The sequence below is a fragment of the Mauremys mutica genome, chromosome 19, assembly GCF_020497125.1.
Source record: "Mauremys mutica isolate MM-2020 ecotype Southern chromosome 19, ASM2049712v1, whole genome shotgun sequence".
Taxonomy (NCBI): domain Eukaryota; kingdom Metazoa; phylum Chordata; order Testudines; family Geoemydidae; genus Mauremys; species Mauremys mutica.
The window spans coordinates 8,949,445-8,977,136 of record NC_059090.1 but is presented as its reverse complement, the minus strand read 5'-3'; the positions used below and the strand labels follow the sequence as shown (position 1 = coordinate 8,977,136).

Sequence of the window (27,692 nt, the reverse complement as noted above, 5' to 3'; positions counted from 1 at the left end):
ACAGTTTAAGTACGTAGAACTGTAACAGGCTCATAGCCTCTGTGGCACAGAGGGTGACCTGTAACACTCTCACCAATGGGTTATTCTGCCACAATGCCAACAGTAAACAACAGTTCTCCTGCAGGCAGGGAACAGGGAAGTTGAGTGATCCTTTGAGAGGGTCTCACTTTAGGGAAGGTGTCTTGGCAAGCTGTCACTTTGGATGTGAGGTCTGCTATTGATTGCTGCTGGAATAGCATGTAAACAAGGGTCTAAATCAGACTGCATTGTGATTACCTAAATTAATTTGTTAATCAGATACCCCAGTGATTCCCATTCAAACATCATCCTCCTCCTTTTCCTCCCCAGTTCATGTCCTTCCTGCTCAGTAAACCATTGACAAGAAGTCTGTTTTGGTCTTGGCAGTGCAGTCACTCTAGCATTTAAAATTCTCATTGTATTCTCACTGCTATGAGTATAACAGCCACCACCTTAAGTGCCACTCGCTAAGGAATCTCCCCCGCTCTCCTTCGGATCCTTTGTGATTGCGGGGAAGCTCTGGGAAGCAGTCAACGAGATTCCTGTAAACAAAGTGAGAGATAAGGCAGCACTGAAGGGAACAAGGACCACAAAGCAGACTTATGCAGTTCCAGGAACAGATTTAGAGGTTTGTTCCTTCTGCACACTTGATTAGCCGCGATTCCTCTTGTAAACTAACTTCAGACCTAGCTATCAAAAAGAAGCGGAAAGTCTAAACATTATTGAACAGAGACTGAATGCTCTCCAGACAAAGGCATTCTCTATATAGGAAATGTATATTAAAAAACCCATCCCATTATGACTAATGCCTACATCTCTTACTCCTGAGGGCATTCTGCCCCAAAAAATTCAATTTGTGCACAATATTTTAAAATTCTGCAAGTTTTATTTGTCAATAAATAAAGGCAGAGACTCCAGCATGGCAATGGGGGACACGGGCCACTGGTTGCACGAAGGTGGGAGATCACCCTACAGCATCCCCACCCCTGGGAAATGGGCTCAGTGGTGAGGCTGCACCCGACTCTGACACAGCACAAGGCCTAGCCCAGAAACACCCTGGGGCCCTGCATCAGGCACACTAGGTGTGGGACAGACGGGCTCAACCAAGCAGGATCCAAGTATGAAGGGGCTCAGTGTGGGGTGAGAGGATTCTGTGTGGGACAATCTGGGTGCAGGCAGCTCAGTGGGAGGATCTGGATGCACACGGGCTCATTGTGGGGGTTCCAAGTGCAAGGGCAATGGGACTCTGCAGAGGCTTCCAGGTGAAGGTGGTTGGGGCTCATCAGGAGGGGGTGTCTGGGTGTGGGGGGTCTCGATGCTGGGGATGTGAGACTCAGAGGGGTGAGGGCCTGGGTGCAACTAGTTGGGGGTCAGTGGTGTGGGAGTCTGGATGTGGGGGCTCAGGGTGGTGTGGGGGGTGGGACCCATCAGGGTGGGGGTTTGAGTGCAGGGAGCTCAGTATGGGGTGGTCTGGGTGCAGGGGTGGGGGGTCTGGAGGCAGGGGGTCTGGGTGCAGGGGGCTCCAGATGCAGGAGTTGAGATTCGGAGGAGTGGGGTGGAGTTTGGGTATAGAATGCTAGGGGGTACAGGGTGAGGCTTGGTGGGGGTATCTGGGTATGGGAGGTCTGGGTGCATGAGGGTTGGGCGAATGGGGGAGCAGCTTCCCATACAGTGACAGCTGAGATGTGATGGGGGCAGGACGCAGGGTAGGATGCTGAGCTTTCTGCAGCTGGCGGAGGTTTCTGGGGGTCAGTCTGACACAGCCCCAGCCACTCCTTGCAGGGGAAGAGGAAGTCCCATCATCCCCTGCCTCCAGCCCAGCCATGACTAGAAGCTGTTCCTGACTCAGGGTATCAAGTATCAGAGGGGTAGCCGTGTTAGTCTGGATCTGTAAAAGCGGCAAAGAGTTCTGTGGCACCTTATAGACTAACAAACGTATTGGAGCATGAGCTTTCATGGGTGAATACCCACTTTGTCGGATGCATGAGTAGGAGGGTAGGAGCCAGTGCCTGGGGTGTCCCCAACCCTGTGGTGATTTACCTCTCCACTGGCTGCTCTGGGTGCCTGAAACGATGTACCTGCGCTGCTAGGGAGTGGTGCATGACTGCTCTTGCAGCTTCCCTGCAGGAAAGTCATTTTTTCTGCAGGGAAGCAAAGAAATCAGCAGGGGACATGAATTCTGCATGCACACAGTGGTGCAGAATTCCCCCAGGAGTAATCTCTCTCTTTGGGCAAAACTCCAATCTTTCTTACAGTGGTGTAAATCTGAGATCAGTGCAAAGGAGACCTGAATCAGCCCTTTAATCTCTTGTCACCCCCTCCTCTCCACCAATGGTCTGTTGATCTGCTTCCCCAGTAACCATTCCTGAGCTTTTACCAAGCTTCCACCTGGGTATGAAAGACCCTCTGCTCCACCAAGTAGTTACCTTCTTTAAAACCTCACCTAAAGTCACACTTCTTTCACCACATCCCTGAGATGAGTCACCAACAATATTACATGATTTTTTTAAAATACCTTAGTCATTTCTTCAACAGTAACTCAGTTGGATTGCCCATCCTGCTCAGTTCTGGGTGCACGTTTTATGACAAACCATTATATATTACTGTTCACATCTAACCAGAAAAGCAGGAATAGAAACAAGTAATTCTTCAAACAGATCTGTGGCCACTCAGGTTTTCCTGGAGGCAGCAGGAAATAGAACTTAAGTCCTTCTACTTCAAAAGGCCCATAACATATCAACCCCTTGTTGGGGCTTATGACACAACACAATTGAGCTGTTCAGATTCCATGCAGTAGAGCACATACATACCTTACAACACATGCAGGGACACCAAGTTAATGTTGCTGTTAGAACTCTTCAGCACCTCCCCTAGCGTGCTCCGTTCTTCCCATTCACATACATCTACACTGCAAAAAAACCAAAACCCACAAACACAATGAGTCTCCAAGCCTGGATCTACAGCCTTGGGCTTGCCAAGCTCGTACTATGACACTAAATATAGTCGTGTAGCCATTCCCACTTGGACTGTGAGACCCATCCCCCCAGCCAGGTTTCAGAGCCCGAGCTCTAGCCCAAGCAGGAATGTCTACACAGCTATTTTTAGCACCATTGCATGAGCCAAAGTCTGTAAATCTGGGCTCTGAGACTTGCGGCTGTGGGGATTTTTTTCTTTTAAATGTAGATGTACACTTAGAGTCCCCTCAGGTCCTCCAGTGTTTTCATAGACCTTGCTGCTTCTCCTTCAGCAACTTAGCTGGTACCTAATTCCTCCATGACTTGATGCACGAACTGTTGCCTTTTTCTAGGCCTTTGCTGAAGAGGCAGTGAGAGCTAATGGACAGGGCTCTGGACCATAAGTTAGGAGACCTAGGTTCTATTCATGACAGTGCTGAGTGACTGTACTTCACCTCTGTTTCCCTTTCTATCCATTGCTGGTGAAGATGAATGGGTGTAGTTCAAGATCAGTGTGACAACCAGCCAGTAACCAAGCACAGTAATATGAAGAACTGTAGGAGCTCTGCTTCCATTACAGCACAAAGTACAGGCAGTCTGGGTTAGTTGTTTTCAACCTGAGCACTGTTGTAAGAAGGGGGGGGAGTGTTGTTTTTTTTAAATGTTGTCTGAATAATTCTATCAAGTGGGGATAACCTTCAAGGTATATTAAGGTCTGATGGTCTCTGTTAATTGAGCAAGTGGTAGGTAGCTCTCTGTCTTTTTCTCTCTCTCTCACACACACACACACACACACAGAGCTGACCAAAATCTTTTCATTGAATCAGCAGGTTTATCCAGTTACTGGTGAGATGCAGAACAAGTTTAGGTACCAATGAGTTTGAGCCAATAATAGGCCCAGCATATTATTCTCTCTCTCTCTCTGCTTATCACATATGACAAGCTAATTGTCAAAGGGAAGAGAAACCATCCGTCTCTCAGGTTCTGCTCCTTTGGGAGCCAAGTCTCTGCTCAGGCTTGCCATTTGTCTGTTCCCTTTTTGGAACTCTCAGCAAAGAATGAGGCTCTTTCTCCTAGACCCTTTTGAGAGGTTTCCTATTAGTCACCAGAATAATTAAATGTTCTAGTTGCATTGCATTAGCACCTTTCATGTCATTAGAGTCCAGCTGCAGCATGAAAATTGCATATTTGCAGAGACTTCCATGCCAGCCAGCACTCCAGGAGCAAAGTTTTTTACATGTCATCACTTTCTAAAAGCAATATAACTAAGTGTTCCCTGATCCTATTGCAGGGCAGCTTGCAAGAAGGATTCTAAGTACTGGTCACTGCTGTATCTGGAGCTAGGTGATATTTAAAACAATCCTTTCAAAAGGTATTATGAATATTTTAAAACCAGGGCATCTAAGACTTAGTCATTGTTATGCTGTATCACGCAACTTCGCAGTGAGAACAAGGCTAGCACGCTGACCATTCTGCTCCAAACAGCACAGAGCATTGCTACTTTGGCTATAGGAGACACTGTGTTAGATGGAGCAGTGTAGGCTCTATGATACACCATTGAACAGTTCTGACTCCATCCTGTAGAGGGCAGTGGGGCAGACACGCTCAGTTCATTATAACATTAATTGACGGATCTCTGTGGCTAGTCTAGTCAATGAAACCCTGCTAAAAATATACAAATAATAAATAAGCTGCTAATAAGTCTGCCAGATCCTCAGTTTTGATCTATCTTAGGCACTTATATGGCCTCATCACTGTAGTATCTGAGCACCTCACAATCTTTACCGTATCCTCTGAGGTAGCAAAATACTATTATCCCCATGTTAAAGTTGGGGGAACTGTGACACAAAGAGAATTACCAGAGGCTCCACAGGAAATCTGTAGTGGAGCAGAGATTTGAACCTTCATCTTCTAAGTCTTATATTAGCATCCAATCCCCTGGATGGTCCTTGCTCAATCTTTTTATTTTATTTTTTCATTTCAATTTACATCAGTAAATTTACACCAGTAAAGACTGACCCACTGTCTTTTATAGCTTGATTTGTTTTCTCTCTTCTTTCTTTAAAAAAATAAGCTATGTTTACAAGTAGACTAAATGCTGGTCAAAATAAACCTCCTTCCTCCCCAAAAAATCTGTGGCTGAAATCGCAAACCATTTATGTCACAGACTTAAGTGTGAGCTAGCTACCTTTCAAAACAAAATAGCTTAAAATCAGCTCCTCCTTCACGTAGCTGCCAGGACCAGAGTTCTAGCCCTCAGGGTTCTGCATGCCCTCTGACTGCTAGCATCTCTAACTCTGGGTACAGGGTAGGGGATAGGGTGACCAGATGTCCCAGTTTTATAGGGACAGTCCCGATTTTGGGGATTTTTTCTTATATAGGCTTCTATTGTCCCCCACCCCCATCCCAATTTTTCACATTTGCTGTCCGGTCACCCTAGTAGGGGATGACCATGCTGTGCTGCTTTTGAGGTTTAGCAATATCCACAACAGAAGTAGGGGAAATAGAAATTTCAGCCTAAGGTCTGGACTTCAATCTTGGCAAGTATAATAGCCCTTCGGTTCATCTATCAAATATAGTTATTTGTAATTGCATAAGTGGACATATGTGCTCTGTGAATAGTATGGGATTTCATGCACTGTTGTAATGTGAGTGACTAATGTTACACTGCGTTATTTAATACCTCTAGTGTGCTAAGCATTTTACAAACATAAGAGAGGCATGATCCTTGTCCTGGAAAACTTGCAATCTGAATGAGACATCACTAAGGAAGTGAGATCAGCAGGGAGCAGCCAGGGGCCCTGGGGTACAGCAATGGTAGACAAGAGGTGATTAATAACAGGGTGAAATGTGCCTTCATACAACAGCCATGCACTGGGGTTGGGCAGCTGAGTGGTACTAGTCACACCTGGTCTTGCCAACAGGCGGCAGGAGGGCTCAGGCCAAGCTGGATGAGAGAAGCCCTGCCTCGTGCCCATTTCTGCTGCTCCAAAATGGGGCAGTCTGTGCATGAGCCAGCTGAGGACCTAGCCATGCCCCTGCCTGGCACGCCATGTCCCTTGGAGTCACAGGGCACCAGCAGGCACGGTAGCCCAAGCCCCTCAAGGTGCTCACTGGAGCACTAGCTCTTGTGTTGCATGTACGGCTTTTCGCCAGCACAGCCAGCAAACACAGGGGAGGTTTCTAGTATTAGTCAAGAGTCCAGAAAACAAGAAGCTCCAGTCCGAGAACAAGCGTGATTCCATTTTCTTTTCATTCTGATCCTTGACTCTCTCCCTTTTCCAGGAAGAGTCTTATATCTTCTCAATAGATGCTCACGGGCCCAGTCCTCCAGCGTCCGGCCGGCCCCTTTTTCGGACCACCACCTCGTCACCGTGACAGCCTCTCTCTGTGCAGAGAGGCCGGGGCCAGCCTATTGCCACTTCAACAACAGCTTGCTGGAGTATGGGGGCTTCGTGGCGTCCTTCCGGGAGTTCTGGCTGGCCTGGCGAGGGCAGCGGCATGCCTTTCCCTCGGCGCGGCGGTGGTGGGATGTGGGGAAGGTGCGCGCCCGGCTCTTCTGCCGTGACTACACCCGGGGCGCCAGCCGACGGAGGGATGCGGCGATAGGGCAGTTGAAGCAGGAGGTCTTAGAGCTGGAGAGGCGTCTGGCCGCCAGCCCCGAGGATCCATCCCTTTGCAGGGCGTGCCGGGAGAAGCGGGAGGAGCTCCGGGTCCTCGAGGACCATCGGGCCCGGGGCGCCTTTGTTCGATCCCGCATCCGCCTCCTTCGGGAGATGGATCGCGGCTCCTGCTTCTTCTACGCCCTGGAGAAACGGAGGGGGGCCAAGAAGCATGTCACCTGCCTTCTGGCGGAGGACGGCTCCCCCCTCACGGATCCGGCGGAGATGTGCGAGAGGGCCCGGACCTTCTACACACGGCCTTTTCTCCCCACATCCGACCGATTGCACATCCGCTTGCAGAGTGCTCTGGGACGGGCTCCCGATGGTCAGCGCGGGCGACCGGGACCGGCTAGAGCTGCCTCTCTCTCTGGCCGAGTTCTCGGAAGCCCTCCGCCGCATGCCCACCAACAAGTCTCCGGGCATGGACGGGCTGACCGTGGAGTTCTACCGCGTGTTCTGGGACGTCCTCGGCCCGGACCTGATCAGCGTCTGGGCCGAGTCCTTGCGGAGCGGGGTCCTCCCTCTCTCGTGCAGGCGAGCCGTGCTCGCCTTACTGCCGAAGAAGGGGGACCTCTGCGACTTACGGAATTGGCGTCCCGTCTCGCTCCTCAGCACGGACTACAAGATCGTAGCCAAGGCCATCTCGCTGCGGCTTGGGGCCGTGCTGCAGGACGTGATCCACCCAGACCAGACCTACACCGTCCCGGGCCGTAGCATCTTCGATAACCTGTATCTGGTCCGGGATCTCTTGGAGCTTGGGTGCAGGGATGGTCTGTCGTTCGCCCTCCTGTCCCTGGATCAGGAGAAGGCGTTCGACAGGGTGGACCACGGGTATCTCCTGGGCACTCTGCAGGCGTTCGGCTTCGGGTCCCAGTTTGTGGGGTTTCTCCAGGTGCTGTACGCTTCCGCGGAGTGTCTGGTCAGGCTCAACTGGAACCTGACCGAGCCGGTCAGCTTCGGGCGGGGAGTGCGGCAGGGATGCCCCCTCTCAGGCCAGCTGTACGCCCTGGCGATCGAGCCCTTCCTCTTTCTCCTCCGCAGGAGGTTGACGGGGTTGGTGCTTCGGGAGCCGGAGCTGCGGCTGGTCCTGTCGGCGTACGCCGACGATGTGCTCCTCGTGGTCCAGGACCCGGGCGACTTGGCGCGGGTGGAGGCCTGCCAGGCCGTGTACTCGGCGGCCTCCTCCGCCCGGGTCAACTGGGTCAAGAGCTCTGGCCTGGTGGTCGGGGACGGGTGGCAGGCAAGCTCCCTCCCACCCGCGCTTCAGGCCATCCGGTGGAGCGCGGGTCCGCTGCTCTATCTCGGCGTTTACCTTTCTGCCACGCATCCCTCTCCGCCGGAGAACTGGCAAGGTTTGCAGGGCAGGGTGGCGGAGCGGCTCCGGAAATGGACAGGACTCCTCCGGTGCCTTTCCCTCCGAGGGAGGGCACTGGTACTCAATCAACTGGTCCTGTCCATGCTCTGGTACCGGCTCAACACCCTGGTCCCAGCCCCGGTGTTCCTGACCGACCTCCGGAGGGTGGTTCTGGAGTTCTTTTGGCCAGGACTGCACTGGGTCCCTGCAGGGGTGCTCCATCTGCCCCTGGAGGAGGGAGGGCAGGGCCTGAAGTGCCTGCGCACTCAGATCCACGTCTTCCGCCTCCAGGCACTGCAGAGGCTCCTTTATGGTGTGGGTAGTCCGGCATGGAGAGCCCTGGCGCACGCCTTCCCGCGCCGCTTCCGAGGGCTCCGATACGACCGGCAGCTCCTTTATCTCGACCCGAGGGGCCTTCCGTGAGACCTCTCCGGGCTGCCGGTCTTCTACCAGGACCTCCTCCGGACCTGGAAGCTGTTCTCTGCAACCAGGTCCGTGGCGGCCACCGAGGGGGCAGATCTCCTCGCGGAGCCCCTGATACACAACCCCCAGCTCCGTGTGCAGGTGGCGGAGTCCCCCGCAGTGCGCCAGAGGTTGGTCCTGGCAGAAGCCACCAGGGTCGGAGACCTCCTGGACTACGACCGGGGAGACTGGCTGGATCCCCTGACGCTCGCTCGGCGGATGGGGCTCTCCAGACCTTGTACTCCCCGGCTCGTACTACAGGAGGTGAAGGCCGCTTTGCCGCCCGCTGCTCGGGCCTACCTCGACCGGGTCCTGCGTGAGGGCACGCCCCGCCCACCCCCTACCCCGAGCCCTCCGGACCTCTTCATCGGGCCCCTGCCCCGTGGACCTGACCGGCCCCCCTGCCCCTTCTCCGCCAGCCGGCTGCACGATCTGCAGCTGGTCCGTTTCCAAACCGCGCCAAGGAAGCAGCTCTACGCGCTCGTGCTCCACACCCTTCACTTCCTCACCCTCGTGTCCCGCCCCGACACCAAGTGGCGGGACCTCCTGCCACCTCTGGAGGGTGAGGAGCCCCGGTGGGCCAGCCTGTACTCCACCCTGATCCCGAGGCCCGTCGGGGACATCAGTTGGCGGATCCTCCATGGGGCCGTGAGCACGGGCGTGTACTTGGCGCGGTTTACCCCTGTCCCAGACACCTGCCCCTTCTGCGGCATGAGGGAGACCCTGGCGCACATTTACGTTGAGTGCGCCAGGCTGCAGCCCCTATACCGGCTCCTCACTAATATCCTCTTGCGTTTCTGGCTGCACTTTTCCCCCCACCTGCTTCTCCATGCACTCCCTATCCGTGGCCCCACGAAGTCGCGGGACCTCCTGGTCAACCTCCTCCTTGCCCTGGCAAAAATGGCCATCTACGTGACCAGAGAGAGGCGGTTGGCCAATGGAGACTCCTGTGACTGTGGGGCCTGTTTCCGATCCTTAGTCCATTCACGTCTCCGGGCAGAGTTCCTCTGGGCGGTGTCCGCTGTCTCCCTTGACGCCTTCGAGGAGCAGTGGGCGCTGTCCGGGGTTCTCTGCTCGGTGTCCCCGTCAGGCTCTCTTCTTATGACCCTTTGACCACACTCCTGTCCCTGTTCTTTTATTAGTTGTCCCCCGCAATTAGTGGGTTTCTGAGGCCCTGTGGTACCTCCCCTTAGGCTGGGGGGGTTCCGTTAGCATGGGGCGGGCTTTGCCCGCCCCGTTTCCTGGAAACCCAATAGATACCATTTCCTCCTACCCCCGGCCTCAAGATACACTCCCCAGCATTGTAGCTACTGCCATGAAGAGCACTACACAATCCCCTCCAGGACCTGGGTCAGCCACAAGGGGGCACTCTTGGGTGACATGAGGATCATCCTTTCTCTGGTGCTTCTGGTCTGTAGACAGGCACAAATCACTGTTACTTTGCGCTGCCTTCCCTCCCTATGAATTCTCTCTCTCTCTCTCTCTCTCTCTCTCTCTCTCTCCACAGTTTAGGCAAGGCTGGGGGACTGCACCAGGAAGTTACATTGCGTCTTGCAGGCAGTTGTGGCTTCAGCTGCTGCAGAAGGCCATGACTTGGCAATTTTCTGCTTCCGGCTATGTTAATCTATCAGCCTGGTTGCTCTTTCAGAGGCGTGGCAGGATTGAATTCATTATGGTTGGTAAAGTACATTGAGATCCTGAGATGAAAGGTGCTTCAGAAATGCAGAGTAGACATATTAAATAGGGAGTAATCCAGATCAGACATAATTAATAACAGTAATTAACACTGTGTACTTCCATGGCACTCTCTATCTAAACATCTAGGGCCTGATGCAAAGCCGATTGAAGTTAATAGGTTTCAGAGGTGTCATTTCCAGACAATGCGCTCTGATTCATTCTCCTCGATCGCTTTACAAATATTAACGAGCTAAACTTCACAGCCCTTCAGCTAAGAGACAGGTCAGGATCATTAACCCCATCTTACAAATGAGGAAACTGAGGCACAGAGAGGGAAAGTTACTTGCTCAAGAACCCACTGTACCAGAAGCAGGAAGAAAACCTGGATCTCATGTCTCCCATTCCTGAGCATCAATCACTGCTAGATGATGCTGTCTCTAAGCCTCCAGACTTTTAGAGCTGGGGTGGGGGGTAAGAGGGTTGGTTATCTCAATCAAACCTGAATGCCAAGCTTTTTGAAAGCCAGCCACCACTAGTTACGGTAAATTTGCTTAGAGCCTGAACTTTGAGACAGCTGTGAATCATCTTAGCCAGTCAAAGGAGTAGTTAATTGTTATGGGGCAATTTCAAAAGATTTAAAGTGGTTCAGCTAAGGCAGGGGTAGGCAAACTACAGCCTGGCCCACGAGCCGTTTTAAGCTGGCCCATGAGCTGCACCATGCAGCGCGGCCCCGCTCCGGCACTCCAGACGGGGCGCTGGGTCGGAGGCCAGACCACACGGCTCTACCCTGCTCTGGCCATGGCGCTGGGTTGGCGGTCACACCCATGGCTCAGCTCTGCTCTGGAGCTCCAGCCGGGGTCTTGGGTTGGGGACCGCAACATGCAGCTCAGCAGCGCTCCGGCCAGGGCTTGGCTCCGGCTCCTATGCACTCCAATGGGAGCTGCAGGGGCAGTGCCTATGGACAGGGCAGTGTGCAGAGCTGCCTGACCGCACCTCCGCGTAGGAGCCAGAGAAGGGACATGCCACTGCTTCCAGCAGCCACTTGAGGTAAGTGCCGTTCAGAGCCTGCACCCCCTCCCGCACCCCTACCCCAATTCTGTGAGCATTCATGGCCCTCCATACAATTTTTATTCCCCGATGTGGCCCTTGGGCTAAAAAGTTTGCCCACCCCAATCTAAGGTGTAAGCATCTCAGCTTATCTTTAACTGCTCTGTTCTGCTGTGGAAACAGTGCTGGAGATGCTCATAAGAATGTTTGTCTCCGTTTCATTGTGCTCGCTTTGTTGCATAAACCTTTTGTCTCTTGTCTTGTATGCAGACTGTAAGCTCTTCAGAGCAGAGAGCACCTGTTCTTTACACGTTTGTACAACGCCTTACACAAGGGGCTCTGATCCATGGCTGGAATCCCTAGGTGCTACTATAATTAAAATAATAAATAATAGTAAAATAGACAGGCTGTCTTGGGAGATTCCCCGTATTTCCTGGGTTATCAGGCGTGGTTATCAGGCATGTGAAGATAGCCTTCTTCAAGTTGATCTGGTACTGCTGCTCCCAATACCTCTCTCAACAAGAAAGTACAAGAATGCAGAGACATTATAGCCAGAACTTTCAGAAGGGCTCCGCACCCACTATCAGAGGCAGATTTCCAAGCAGCTACGTTCCCATTTAGGCACCAGAATAAGTGTCTATATTTTCAGAAGTGCTGAGCACAGTGAATGCACGTTAGAAAACCTGCCTTCCACTGCAGCTTCTGTGCATTTGAAAACCTGGCCCTTATTTTGGTGCCTGAGCTCTTGGGGAAGACCTGATCCCAACTGTGGGCACTGCACGCTCAAAAACCTGACCCTGAGCTCTTTCAAAACTCTGGTCCCATAAGTGCAATTCTACTCTGAGAAGAGACTTTGTAAAAGTGGCATTGTGGAGGATATCATGTCACTCGTGTCTTGGTTCCAGAGCAAATCTCCACAGTTTAGTGGAGAGATGAGTTGAGGGTTGTGTTGTTTTCCCTAACTGCCAGCCCTGCAAACTCAATCACTGCCTGTCCCTCTGCCTAGGCCTAATGCTGGAGACTGCCCTCAGTTTCCCTACTGGGGATACCCAGGATGGTGGAGTCCCCAAGTGGCATAGCTAGCTCCTACACCCCTCTCCCTGCAGTCTCTGGTGCAGACAACATGTTTAGAGGGAATGGCCAGTGTCCAATGTGCTCTAGCAGGCAGACACTCCCTTAGAAGCTGCAGCCAACTGGGGCACTTTATAGCATTCCTAGGCTGCTGTAGCCTGCACCTGAGCTGGGGCACAGTAAACCAAGCTGCTGTAACTGGCTTGCTGGCAGCCCCCAACTCTGCTTTGCTGAGCACAGCAGAGAATCAGGCTCTGAGAGTCAAGCTGGGGCCTTTCCATCTCATACCCAATCACCAGTAATGAGGTCCTGCGGGTCAGATTGGGTTCTCAGTGACATCTGAGCAGCTCCATGGCTGTCAGTGTGTTTACACAGGGGTAGCTGATTGGAGTTTAGTAAACAGTTCTGATGTGGATAAACAAGGAGAAAGAGAATTCAGCTCTGAGCTGTGCTGACTCTGTAGGGCTAACAGGAGTGGGTGATGCCAAAAAATTGATGTGGGGGTGTGTGTGAAACCAACAACACATTTTTCTATTTTCAGCTAATTGAAAAGGAGTGGGGGCTGGAGTTTGGACTGGAAGCATTTTTTTTATTATTCTGAGTATTTTTCAATTGTTTTGAGGGTTTTCTAAATAAAATTAAGGAAACTTTCTAAATTAAAAGTGACTTTGAATGAAAAATCAAAATGTTTCATTTTGAAAATGCCAAAACAAAACATTTCAATTTTTTTTTCAGAATTCCTTTCCCATGAGCTAAGAATTCAGTAAAATCGACATGAATTTGCAAAACATTTTGGTGCCCCTGAATCTTTTTTTTTTTTTTTTGCTGGAAAAAAGTTTTGGCTGAATATTGTCGCCCAGTTCTACCTGCGATACGTAGGGGAACAACTCTTTTTTGGCTATGAAGTTACCATTATTACATAGTCACTTTTCATACTAGAACTGCATTCTAAGGAAAGAATTAACCAGACTTTTCCAACCCTCTCACCTAAGGTTTGTGCTTCTTTAGGTTCAAGGTCTGGAGGAAGGTTAAGTTTTGTTCCTATTAGAGATGTGTGGCCTGGTGGTGAGTGGGTGCTCCTGGATTCCCAGCTCTGACACTGACTCCCTTTGTGGCCCTCAGCAAATTACTTTTACCCTATTTTACAGATGGGGAAACAGACCAAAGAGTTTGATACTTACCCACCTATCTCACAAGGTTGGTTTAAGGATTAATTAGTTTGAGTCTGTAAAGGGCTTTGAAGATAAAAAAAAGCTTGACACAATTGATAATTGCTGTTCTGCAAACCGGTTCTGCCATCCCTAATAATGAATCAGTACAGGAGGGTGACGGGGCGTTATTGGCTGAGAAATGTTTCTAATGGCAAGTCTTAATTTGAGTAGAGATGGGCCAGAACCAAACCCATTCTGATCCAAGCACCCTGAAACTCTGGGAGAATTTGGCTCCAGATCCAGCCTTTGTAGGTGATCCCAGCTCTAGCTATCAAAGGTTAGATTGTGCCAGTTCAGGATTCCATTTTTTCCCCTCTCTCCTGGAAAAGGAGATTTACTTCTATCCTTCTCCATAGTCCCTCTCAGTGTTTAATAGCATTCTGTGCCTTTCAAAAGCTTCCATCAGTCCATGATGCCTCCCCTTTCCCTGCATGGGGTTCCATCTTATTATACACTCGTTTGTTACAGCCTCCGCTTCAAAGAGCCCCAGTTCAAAGGGTCCTAGAAATGTTGAACAGGTCAGCAGTTTAAGGCTGATCTACACGCCGTTATACAGCAGCCACACTGCCCCAGTTTTGTTCCTGAGGGAAATAGAGAATCACTGGTTTGTAGAGTTTCCTTTGGCCTTGAAACAGGCCACAGAATTGTATGTGTCTTAGTGGCAAAGATCAAGCACCAAGGAATCCTGTAGTGGAGGAGCTCTGGAAAAGCTCATTATGAGTCATTGACTTGTTCTTAATGGGAACTGAAGAGCGACAAAGGAAGGGAAGAGAAAGGAGAGGGCATACCACAGGGGACAGTTTCATTTAAAATAATTCTAGCCAAATACTGATTTCTAAGAGGGGCAGGATAGGGAAGGAATGGCTCTCAGTAGAGCTGAGCAAAGCCAGATCAGGTACAATGCTACCTCAAATCTCAAACACAACCTGAAATGAATGTTCCTCTGAGAATGAAAAAAGTGTGGGGAAGATCATTTTTAACATTATTTTTCATTTGCACACAGCTCTGACCTCGCAGGTTCTAGCTGAGTCCAGGTGTGAAAATCCTGTGCAAACGGCTCTTCTGGCCCAAGAAGAAGCAGGAAAAAGCAGAAATCCTCATGTTCTCATTAGATTTTTTAACTGTTTTTTCCAGACAGAGGATGTTTAAATAGTTTAAGGAAACAACATTCAAATACTAGGTAATTATCTAGGCTGAATCCAAATGCCAAACTTTCCTTAACAATAATACCTATTCCTTACCTCTCAAACCACTTGACAAAGGAGGTCAGTATCATTAGTGTTGTTTCACAGATGGGGAAACTGAGGCACAGACAGGCGCCCTCTCTTTGTCCAAGGTTAAATGGCAGGCTAGTGGCAGAGCCAGGAAATGTCCTGGGGCCTAGTCCGGTGCACAATCCACTGGCCACACATCTTAAACTCCTTATTGACTAAACTAAACTGCAGTAAGCCATTCTTTGTACCAGCTTAACTACACATGTTTTTTAAACTGGTCACAAGAGGGTTGCACCAATTTAACTTTATAGTGACATCCTGAGAAGAGAGGCGGAGCGTCACTCATCTCTTTTACACCTGCTTTACACATGTAATTCCATTGGCTTCAGCGAAATAACTCCCCGTGTAGCGCCATGTAAATATGTGCAGAACTTGGCTTGTGGTGTCTATTTGTCAGATGATACAGTGATTGGGTAATAGATAGCTAGGTGCTGTAGAGAGAAAGGGATTGAGAGATTGCCGGTGGGCATGTTACATATGGAAAAGCTCAGTGTTATGGCACCTGCATTAACTGTGTTGTGAAATACAGCTCAAAGTATCTCTATCTAAGCTGTTACAGAAGACACATAAGAGCATGAAATTCACCCTCATGTAGGCAAGTACAAGGCGTATGCCTCACTCAACCACTTAAGCCCTATTTTGATGGCTTAAAAAGTACATGGGCCTTGTGCTGCAGAGGCGTGGCTTTCACTCACTGTGAGAGACTTGGGTTATGGATTTAGGGCAGGTGAGCAAAAGGAGAGGATCAGGCTCCAAAAACCCTGTTTTATCCCAGTTGCTTGATGCTTGGTCAGCAGAGAGAGAATCCAGGATATAACTAAGAAGCTGCTTTCTTCTTTTCTCTTACCTTCTCTCGTTTTATCTATTTGCCTATAGTTCCTGGGGGAATGGCATTTTAATTTAATTGGTGAACTTTAAAAGCAACTCTTAGCTTGGTCCTCAGCCGATCTACTCTTTTCTTAGCCAGCAAATCCCGGCACTAGAGTTCCTGGAAGGCTGTATTAATCACTATGCAGCCAGATCCACATCTAAGCCAAAGTTTCAAAACTAGGGCCTTAAGTTGTCTGCAAAACAAATGAGGTGTGCTGTAAAAATCCACATTGCACAAGCAAACATGTACAGGTGCTTGATTTGAATACATAAAAACAAGTTACTGGGTGCAGCACAAGGTGTGAGTTAGACAACTCTGGCTCACACTGTCCTTGGGTAAAGCAGTTTGTAAGTCCCAAGCCATCCTTGCACCTTCAGTAGAACTCTCGGAAATAAGTTTCACTGTTCCTCTTTCCAGGGCCTGGGTGGCATGATCTCTTAATGCATCTGCCTGTTTATGTTAGTTAATGGAAAGCAGCTTTGTTTATGGAAAAGATCTATTTTTGTTTTACTTCTTTCTCTTGATTAAACTGACTTTTATCCAAGATTGCTCTCTGCTCTGGGAAAAGAGGTGGTCTGCTTCTCATAGACTCATAGACTTTAAGGTCAGAAAGGACCATTATGATCATCTAGTCTGACCTCCTGCACAACGCAGGCCACACAATCTCACTCCCCCACTCCTGTAACAAACCCCTAACCTATGCCTGAGTTATTGAAGTCCTCAAATCATGGTTTAAAGACCTCAAAGTGCAGAGAATCCTCCAGCAAGTGACCCGTGCCCCACGCTGCAGAGGAAGGCAAAAAACCTCCAGGGCCTCTGCCAATCTGCCCTGGAGGAAAATTCCTTCCTGACCCCAAATATGACGGTCAGTTAAACCCTGAGATTGTGGGCAAGACTCACCAGCTAGCACCCAGGAAAGGATTCTCTGTAGTAACTCAGATCCCCACCCCATCTAACATCCCATCACAGGCCATTGGGCATATTTACCTGCTAATAATCAAAGATGAATTAATTGCCAAAATTAGGCTATCCCATCATACCATCCCCTCCATAAACTTATCAAGCTTAGTCTTGAAGCCAGATATGTCTTTTGCCCCCACTACTCCCCTTGGAAGGCTGTTCCAGAACTCCACTCCTCTAATGGTTAGAAACAGGTTTTCGATTCCTCGGATCATCCTAGGAGCCCTTCTCTGTACCTGTTCCAGTTTGAATTCATCCTTCTTAAACATGGGAGACCAGAACTGCACACAGTATTCCAGATGAGGTCTCACCAGTGCCTTGTATAATGGTACTAAATACCTCGCCTGGTACATCCCAAGACCGCATTAGCTTTTTTAATGGCCATATCACACTGGCAGCTCATAGTCATCCTGTGATCAACCAATACTCCGAGGTCATTCTCCTCCTCTGTTACTTCCATCTGATGTGTCCCCAGTTTATAACCAAAATTCTTGTTATTAATCCCTAAATGCATGACCTTGCACTTTTCTCCTAGCCCCAGACTGAAAATCTGGTCAAGGGCAGTGGGGAGCGAATCCTGCGCATATTATTTAATTGGGTAGGATTACAGTAAAGCTTAGAACTCTAGCAGAGCACAATAGTTAATATCTCTCTCCTCTTTGCAGCATTTTGTCATGTGTCTCCGTGAAATGGCATTTGTTTGTGTACCACACAAATCTAGAAAAGCCTCACTGGAAACAAGGCCCATATTTGCATTTTATGAGCAGGCAACTGTGTGAAGAAGCGAGATGACTGGGGTTTGAGTCAGCCAGTGTCTGCATCTCCTGGAGAAAAAATTCCAAAAGTATCAAGGTCCTGTGACGATAAATCACTTCACTGGTGTGTCTTTCAGCTACTTTGGGCTTTGAGCTTGAGCCAAGTAGGGTCAGGACATGGACGGGGCATCTTCCAATGAAAACCTAGGGTGGGATAGTCAGTGGTGTGGATGCTTCAGAGGGCAATGCTCTTCCCTTGAAGTCATTACTGAACCAAGAGTCATATGAGTTCTGCTGGAAGTGCCGCCTTCTGGATGAGAAGTGAAACTGATGTCCTGACCAGCTGTGGTCATAAAAGTCTGCTGGACGCTTTTTGGTCCCAGTAGGCATTGTATCCCTGAGTCCTAATTCTGACTCTAATACTGACTTGCTTGATGGCTTTTGGCAATTCTCTGCTTCCTCCTCAGTGAAATGGGGATAATACTTTCCCATCTTGCAGAGCTGAACAGAATACTTGCAAAGTGTTGGGTACATGGGTGGCTGGATAAAATATGGCCATCATTTATATACCATGCTAGAAATATTGGGTGAAATTCTGGCCCCATTAAAGTCCATGGCAAAACTCCCATTGATTTCTGTACAGCCAGGACTGCTTCACTCATTAAGTATAGCTCTGTGATATAGGAAAGTATCATTTTTTCCTCTTTCATTGATGAGGATGTAAACTGTATATGTGTGTGTGTTATATCCACTCATATTATCATCCTTTATATTACATAAAAAACACAGTTATTTAGGTTGCACAATCAAGCCCTGTGGAACTGCCAGAATTAAGGTTGCCCATGCATTAGAGTACAGTCCTTAATTACATGATCACATATGATTTTGTTCCACAGAACTACCACTTCATTTCAATTTCAAAGTCCTGCTGCAAGCCAGGGAGGTGTTAAAGCTCTTCAAAATAACAGTAGCAAGAATTTTTAGATGGAAAGCGTTAGGTGTCCCAAGTATAGTGGTGCTGCCACTCTCCAGTGATTGAGTGGGTAGTGTAGCCAGAATACAGACAATTAAGAAAAATAATACCAGTAATAATCAACTCAGAGTACAGAGATACCAATTTCTGGAGCTAATCATTTGTCTCCTTGAGACCATCCAATTCATATAAAGAGATTAATATGGTCATCTCACTGATATAGTCTGATTTCTTGATGTTTTGCCTAACATCAGATTTGATCAATGGAAATGATTAGGTTTATCCATGTTCTGAAGAGTAGTTCAGAGAACTCGTTCCCGCCACACAGGACTGGTTTAAGAGGAAGGGATAATAAGATATCAGCTAGCTTCTGGCAGGTTGCCCATTTGACACTGAAGATCTGTGCAAGGCTGTTTGTTGCACTTAAAATAGAGCAGCCAGCCATGGCAAGTCTGGAATACCTCCTGGTGCGTATGCGCACATAAGCACACACCAGTTACGGACTCCCTGCCCACAGCCATCCGTCATTGTGTGCCAATCAGAGGAAACCACTAATATTACTCAACCAAGGGTTCATTATAGCTTCCTCTTCATCTACTGGCTAATGTAACAATCAAAATCTTTAGGTATGTCCAGCCAGGAGGACTGGACATTTCAGGGTCTTGGTAAAGGGACGCAGCCTTTCATTGCTAGGTGAGCATGTCAAAGTGACCCACCATTGTTACCATCATCCATGACAATATTCCTTCTTGCACTGAGCATAGCCCATGTATTGCAGCAACGCAACCTTTACTGGCATCCAGGCCTCTCTGGCTTGCACTGGACTGCTTTAATATTTCCCCCTCTATCTACCTATTCCACTACACATCCTTCCAACTCTCTGCTTGTAATGGGATACTGTCCCTTTCAGACCAGACTGTTCCATGTGTCCCGGGACAGTGGATGAGGGCCTTGAAGCAGTCAGATGGAGAGAGAGTTGGTCTCAGGGAACGGTCAGTGTCTGGGAGGGGGAAGGTATAGGAAAACCCAGATCACTGGTCCTTTAAGGACTTGGCACCAGAAGCCTTGTAGAGTGGGTGGAGCATGGCTCCCCTCTTTCCCAGCCAAACACAGACAGGCATTTGGGGTTATTAAAACCACTTGGGAAGGCTTAAGAGACTGATTAAATGACTTGACAGGGAGTCAAAGAGAGGCTCCAAGCCAGTCATCTAAATATATTATCCCCTAAGAGAGGGGTAATATTGTTTTAAAGACTCTGGGTGTATGTGAGTTATTTTGGGATTTAGGGAAACTGAGGCAGCATCCCCACAGGGCCACCCCAGGCCATGAATGGGCACCCTAGGATGACACCTGTCTACACTATCTGACTCAACTCACCTGTTTACATTAAGTTCTAACAAGTCTCACTCTAAGGAATGTGCCCATCATGCTGGATTTCCCAAAGCCCTCTCAGTTTATTGCAGCCTTCCCAGAATTTGCTCCCAGATGCCTCCATGCTGTATTTGCTCAACATTCATTCATATGATGCAGCCTGAAACTCTACAGGACAACCAAAGGTTGCATCTTGGCAGTAATCTCTACTGCTTGTCTGGACTGCAGTGGATTTTGCTATAGTTAGAACTATTTGTATGAGAAATCCTTGGGGCAGAGACATGTATGTACAGTGCCCAACACAATGGGGCTTGGATCTCAATTGTGCCCTCTAGTTGCTACCATAAACTGTAAGGGGAGGAGGGGAATTCAGTGAAAAATCCTGCCACACAAACAGAATCCCCGGCCCCCAATTTCTACCTGAAGCACATGCTGAGGATACATTTAATGCAAGGGGCTTTGCTGACTGACACCCTTGTAAAAATCAATCCTTAAGGCTCCTTCTCATGTGCAACTTCCAACTAAATAAAGGGGATATTGCATATCAAAGGTGGCTGCACCAGCCACTTTAGATTTATTAGTAAATCCATTGAAAAACATTTCCAGGGAAATAAATCTCAGCCTGCTGACTTCCGCCTATTCTTTACTTTATCCTCTTATTGATTTTCGTCTCAGGAAATTTACCTCTCGATTTGTTTTATGAGACACTTGTCGAACAAATGACAAGAAAAAAGACAGCGCTGGATATTTTCCCTTAGCAGTTTTAAGTAGGAATAAAGAGCGTTTCTTTGAAATTAGTCTTGCTCTTGTGACACGGAAGAAAGAATATATCTGACAAGCCCTTCAGAAAGCTTTAGCTCAGTGCATGGAGAAAGCTCGCTGGCCAGCCTCTGACACAGCTACATGGTGGCTGTGCCCCAGAAGCTCATTGATAAATTTGACATGTAAACAAGCTGTTGCTAAAAATATTTAACCCTGGGGACACTGGATGGTTTGGGAGACTGGTAATGGAATACTATACTGATCTTTTCATCTCTAGGCATCAGTTCAAATTCAGGCCATTGACCGAAACTCATTATCATCTGATGGCTGCTCAGTGCCCCATGGGAAGTGAGTTGGTGTGTTTCTATTGGGTAAATAATCATATTGTTATGCCACGGATGTTGGGGCCAGCTCTTAATGCTCTGATGTCTTAGGCTGCTTCTACCCAGCAAGGAAGGTGCCCTTAAAGGGGCAGACTCTGTGAACTTTGTCTGGATGAGGAAGTGGCATCCAGGACACAGGTGCCTTGGTGCAACAACTTCCTGCCCCATCTGTTCGTGCTGCTGCTGCTCCAACTGGCAGGGATGGGAGGGCACTCTTAAAGGAGCAGGGTCCCTCCCCTCCACCTAAGCTGTCCCAGCTGATGAGTGGGTGGCCAGCCTGGAGTCAGTTCTAAAACTGAGCTATCTTAGGTAGCATTGACATGGCCTTCCCCTAAACCTGGCCCTACAGAGAGGTCAGGGAGTGAAAAGATCACAGACTGAAATACCCATTTTGCCTTAGAGGTCATTCTTTCAGAGCAGCATTGCATCGTGTTGGGGAAGCTTGTACTGCCCTCTTTAGACTGTAAGGTCTTTGGGGCAGGGACTGTCATTTATTATGTGTCTCTACAGCACCTAGCACAATGGGTCCCCAGCCTGGTTGTTACCTTTAGACACCACCACAGTATAAATGTTGTTGAGCAGAACATGTCCTGGGGATAAAGAATTTCACTCTCCCGGGCTGGCAATTGGGCCCCTTTCACCAGGACTAAACTGAAAAAAGAAAGTTAAGTGTTACATGGCAAATAAGGAGTGCACACTGCACATTACCACCAGGACCTTCCAGTGCCTATAGACCTTCAGTGTCTAAAATTTACTGGCATTCCCTGATGTTTTACCTTTTCTAGACGAGTACAGTTTGCAGGAACAGCTGGTCCTGTTAGCTTTAAATAACATCATAAAACCTGGAAGCAGCGGTAACAATGAGAAAAGGACCCTTCCTTTAGTCTCTCCTTTTCTGGTGGTCCCAGAATTGCACTTTTTGTAGAGATTTGGGGGGAGAGGAGTTACTAGAGGTGGGTGGGAGCTAAATTCAGTGTGAGATTCAGCAGTAGATTGAAATCTGATCACAGCTCTTTCCAGTGATAACAACCTGAAGAGAATAACCAGTCTCTCCTGGCTTGGCTACCCTGCCACAGGCTCTTTCTAACATATGTGTTGGGATTATACATTTAGACAAATGTAAACTTGGGGTTTCCCCATACAGCTGACAATGGCCTCAATGCCATTGAGTTCAGTGGCACTCCTCACATGTATAAACATTAAGCACTTGTATACGTGTTTGCAGTGTTTGGTCCTTGGTCCATAACCTTCATGCATGTTGTTAGCAGTGTTTCCACAAGAAAAGCCGACCCCTGTTTTCTTTTTTCATACTTGGGAGACTTTCTATTGCTGACCAATGGTGTAATCCCCATGTTCTTCCTGGGTAGATGCATGCTTAACTGGGGATTAAAGGGTGCAGAAGCGTTCTGTAGGTCTCTTCCCAGTGAATTTCCTCTACTGTGAGTACTTGGTATAGTAGAGCACGGGGCAACTGTACAATGGAGACCCTTCCTGCCCTGCAGAATTCAGAATGTTTTGTCACTAACTTAAAAAAACCTGAAGTTATTAATCTGGCACCTTGACTAGTTCCTTCTTTCATTCTATAGCTTTTCAGTTCAGATTTAAGAGCAGGGTTCTCAGCCAGCCAGATTGTCATGGTGCTCCCCAGGGAAAACTCTAGCTCTACGCATGATGGAAGAGTAGAAGGGACTATGTCAGACAATGCTACCAAATCTTCCTCCACCCTAGTTTGCACAGGTTAGGATGCTAGTGGGAAGTTTACTTCTCCTGGTTCTGTGTCCTATGTTTTAGAGAGAGCATTTTCTTGTACTGACCAGGAGCCCTGCAGTAAGTTTGAGGCCCTTGGGGAAATCCAGACATCTCACCACTTGTCTTGGCTCTGGTTAGAGGCACATTGCAGGCTCCCCTTCCTCCAGTTTAATACCAGCCTCCATCCCCTCTTACCCTAAGTCCCTAGACAAATGCACACACCAGTTTGGGACCCATCACCTATACACCTCTTTGCAGGACTGATCCCTCCCACCCCAGCCCATCCAATTGGCCATGGAGCAGGACAGGAAGGAAGAAGATCACATGCAAGTTATTGGCCATTGCTGCTGAAAAGCCCATTCAAATAGCCCCATACTGGCTTGAACCCACCATGAAAATAATTCCCATAGATGCAAAAGGGGTGATTTTTGCATACAGTGAATCAGTGTGAATGTTTCACAGATATGGAGAGGGGCATTATTACAAGGAGACCTTCCTCCCTGTCTCCGCCATGATTTTTGGCTCTCCTTGGAAGGCCTCTTGAGAAGGACTAATGGCCCTCTGGTACAGGCCCACTTCCACCAACAATTGTGGGTCAAAAGTTAAACTGGGCAGAGAGGAATGGAGACCAAGTAATACACACTAAAAATCTTGACATTCTAACTGAGAAGGGTCCAATGCAAATTACAGTAGTGTGTCTGTTTTACCTCAGTTCTGTTCAAGCGCGGCCTGATCCTCCTGTGCCCTTCAATGGCTCAAACTGCCCAACTGACTTTAATGGGACTGTTCCCTGGACTAAGGCAAGTGGGATTTGGGCCCTGCAAAGTCTCCTGAAATGACTTGAAGAAGTTTGAGAGTTAGTATAACTTCCCTCCTGGAGTTATATGAACACGAAGATATTTTGCTTCCACAGTAAAAGGATCTTCATCTCATCCTTCAGGTAAAACAGACACAGCTATCTGGCGTGTGCATCAGAGGGAAGGTGTTTCAAAAGGGAAGGGATCTTTGGATAAATATAGCCTGTAAAGAGAATTTCTTATATCGACTAATACTAGCGTTTTTCACTTAGGTGCTATCTGAGGGCCTAAGAAGTTTTACAGACATCACAACACTCTCTGACAAGGTAAGGAAAGGAAGAATCATCCTCCTTTTATACACTGGCAAACTGAGGCAAGATGGGCCAGTGGCAGTGTTACCCGGGGTTCTCTCAACCCAAAGCTCTTGGTAACTTTTACTCTGTGCGAGGTGGTATTAGGAAATAAATCAAGGGAGATACGGCCGTCCAACCGATAGATGGCTGGCACAAACAGGACAACACGGGAGTGCTTTCACTTAAAGGTAAATTTTACTTATTTTCAAGCATTTACACACGTCCACAACAGGTTAGTAAAACACCCCCAAACCTCGATAATTACTGAAGCTGAGTGTGGCTCTCGAGTGGCACAGAGACAGTCTTCCAATGACCAATCTTCCGTCAGCCAGTGGGTACCACAAGATGTCTCCAGAGGGATAGTCCCTGAAGAGTCCCTCCCAGAGAGTCCAACTACCTCAAACTTTTTCCCCTTATTTATACATTAGTAATACAATGACATGTCACTTAAAGAAAACTTGCTAAACAAGCAGTTTTTAAAGGTCAAGCAAGAGGTTTCCTTCTGATCATCAATTAACCAGATGCGTTTTTTCAGAGTGTGCATGCCTTGAGGCCCTAACAGATACATTCCCGAGGGCACATATAGACAAGCTTCCTGTTTTTCTAAAATACATATATCAGCAATTTCAACATTCTTAGCAGGAAGGACACAGGGTCAAGCAGCCCTTTCTGTGGCACCCAAAACCCTGTCACCTCCTGCCTTGGTTAAGCTAAGGCCACTGCATGGCCAATTTACAGCCTTTTGACTTGGCTACTTTTAGCAATTATCAATAGTGGTTCAGTACGGCCTGCTGACTTGGCTACTGTTAGCAATAAGCAATAGTGATTCTGGTTTGCAAAAATCTCCATATACAGCCAGGGCCGGCTCCAGCTTTTCTGCCACCCCAAGCGGCAAAAAAAAAAAAAAAAAAAAAAAGATGAGCAGCAGCACTTCGGCGGCAGCTCAAACACGCCGCTTCTTTGGCGGCAATTCGGCGGCGGGTCCTTCACTCCCTCTCCTCCTCTTCAGCGGCACTTCGGCAGCAGCTCAAAGAGGAAGAGAGGGAATGAGGGACCCACCACCAAATTCCCGCCGAAGACCCGGACGTGCCACCCCGATACCGGATGGAGTGCCGCCCCTTTGAATTGGCCACCCCAAGCACCAGCTTCCTTAGCTGGTACCTGGAGCCAGCCCTGTGTACGGCAGAGCCTGGTAGAGAATTCAGGATCTGGACTGCCAGTCCAATCCTCTAACCCAGTGGTTCTCTGCCCATTTACCATTGTGGGCCGCATATGCAGCTCTCTATGTGTTATGTGGGCCCCATCCACACAATATATATACTGCCTGTATGGCCCAGAGGATGGCACATGGGTCGCAGCTGTGTGCTGATTGGGCAGTGGGTTGAGAACCGCTGCTCTAACCACTAGCTCACACTGTTTCATTTGTTTTGTTGTGTGTCCATGCATGATTTTTCTCTCCCACCCACGTATCTCCCTTTTGGATATTTTGAATGAGTACAAAGTCAAAAATAGAAGTTTGGCACTTGTTTATTTGTCTGCTTGTGTATTAAGCATTAGTTCAGTTTCATTGAACAGTAATCTTGTTGTTTATATTTTCATGCTGATTCTAAAATATTAGAGCTATTAATTTCAGACTTCAGTTATTCCATGTCACAACTGAACATGTAGACACTGAAACAAAGCTCTCTATCATGGGAGCAAACCGTTGTTGTGATTTGTGTCCAAGCAGTTCAAGAGAACAATCCTGTAACACTAGAATAAAGCAGCCTTTCATTAGAGTTGCACCTTGGAGCTCTTCTCTGAATAGGAAACATTCCAAAAAAGTATTTGAAATTATATCCCCACACCCCAAGCTTTTTTTCAGCCTAGTTAACGTCATAAAATGGATCATGAATATGTCCTTTGAAAAAGATGCCAGTTCTGTGTAGCTTATACAGTGTGTATGTGTTACCACTGAGAAAATTGCCAAGACTGTATAGAATGTATGTGCTAGAGAAGGTTAAGGGAGGGAAAATATATACTGGAATGTGGTGGTATAACAAATCTATCTTGAAAGCTGCATAGATCATGAGTAATGAAACTAAAGATGAAATATCACATCTCGCCCTCATTATTTACAGATACATGTGTATTATCTTACAGCATAAATATTCCATCTGTGCTTTGTGATTATGTTTTTTTTCCATCTAAGAAATAAGTCACATTTGTCACACGTCCATAGCTGTGAAATGCCTCTTCCAAGGGAGAAGTTTACAGAATAACGTAACATTTACAATGAGGCTAGTTTTTCATGCAAAGACCTTTTCACAATTCAGAAAAGGTCTTTTTAATTTTAAGGGCTACAAAGTGTGCTCCCCTTGTTCCTGTCCTTTATCATCTTCCACACTGTGTTCTTATAGACAAGAAAGGCGGGGGGGGGGAAATCCTAGTGTGTGTCTACAGTACAGTGTAAGCCCAGGGTTTGAACTCAAGCTCAAGCCTAAACCCCTTTCTGTCTACAGGCAAATCAGTTGGACCCAGAGTCCCAGGACCCCATGGAAATGGAGGGGCCCAGCCTGAGTCAAGACAGGAACCTGTGTTCAAGCCCTGTTGCTTTGCAGCACAGACCCAGCCCAACTGGACTCTTGCTCTGGGAGTTTGCCAAAAGTATCCCACAATCCAATGGGCTGACTTTCTTTGTCCTCGGGACAGTCAAATTTGGTGAACAGTCAGATTTTCCCAAACAGCACCATGAACAAAGGGCTAAAGCAGTCACCGTTTGGGAGGGCACCAGGAAGTTTGGGATATGGTGGCTGGACTCGGGCCCATGTAATACAGCGTAGGCAGTGGAGCCCCAGGTTGGGACCCAGGATTCAACAAATTCCGAACCTTGGATTACAAATGCATGGAGACACTCAAGCCCTAGGTTAACAAACCCAGGGTCTGCTAACTCGAGTTCTATCAAGGCTGGGTTTACACTGCAGTGTAGATGTACCCCCTGTGTCTAATAAATCTGAAATCCATCAGGCCCTTGAAACACTCAATCTCCTTCCACGGTTCAGGTGGCATTACATTCAGCAAGAGAACAAATGCACTTTGTTCTCAGAGTTTTTGCTGTTGGTTACAGAGGAGTCGCACACATCCAGTGCTCTTGCCCATGGAAACGTTACTTTTGCTCATCCTGTTGACTTTCGTTATTTTAAAATAAAGTCTTTCTTTAGAAAGTAAATATGTTGCTTTTTGTGCATGGAAACAATGTGGGGGCCAAAAGACCTAAGAGACCAATTTTCAAATGTTCAATATCCACATTTAGGCTCAAATTTTTAAAAGAACTCAGTCTGGGTGAATGACAAAACAAGGCAAACAACCCAGTGTATCCCCATCATGGCCTTCCTTGATGGATGATCTCAGGCTGGAATTGAGACACTTTCCATAGTATGTAAGGAAAAGATTCATAAATTCCAAGACCAGAAGGAACCATTATGATCATCTAGTCTGACCTCCTGTATAACACAGATCATAGAATTTCCCCAAAACAATTCTTAGAGCAGACTTTTAGAAAAATACCCTATCTTGATTTAAAAATTGTCAGTGATGGAGACTCTACCATAACCTTTGGTAAATTGTTCCAACGGTTAATTACTCTCACCATTACAAATGTACACCTTATTTCCAGTCTGAATTTATCTAGCTTCAATTCCCAACCATTAGATCATGTTATGTATTTCTCTGCTAGATCAAAGAGACATTGTTAAATATTTGTTCTCTATATAGATACTTATAGGCTGTAATCAAGTCACCCCTTCACCTTTCCCTGGATCTCTTGCAGGGCCACTCCCCCTGCTTTTCTCCCTGTGCACACCCTATAACAGACATGTTTGGAAAACTGGAGAGCTACAAAGGGCAGCACTTTTTCCACTTACTCCCTATTTATAGGAGGCCAAAATTTAGATTAGCCATCTGTGCACTGTATGAGGAGTCATTTGCTCCCCTCAACTCATGGCAGCAG

At 47.8% G+C, this 27,692-nt stretch overlaps 1 long non-coding RNA gene across 1 annotated transcript in view; it reads left to right on the top strand.

The window, feature by feature from the left end:
• LOC123353090 overlaps positions 1-26,677 on the top strand; it is a 70,513-nt gene extending 43,836 nt beyond the window's left edge. Inside the window, exons 4-5 of the long non-coding RNA XR_006574394.1 lie at positions 23,624-23,677; positions 26,206-26,677. This is a non-coding gene — a long non-coding RNA (uncharacterized LOC123353090). The remainder of the gene's footprint in view (positions 1-23,623; positions 23,678-26,205) is intronic.
• Positions 26,678-27,692: the final 1,015 nt, after the last annotated feature.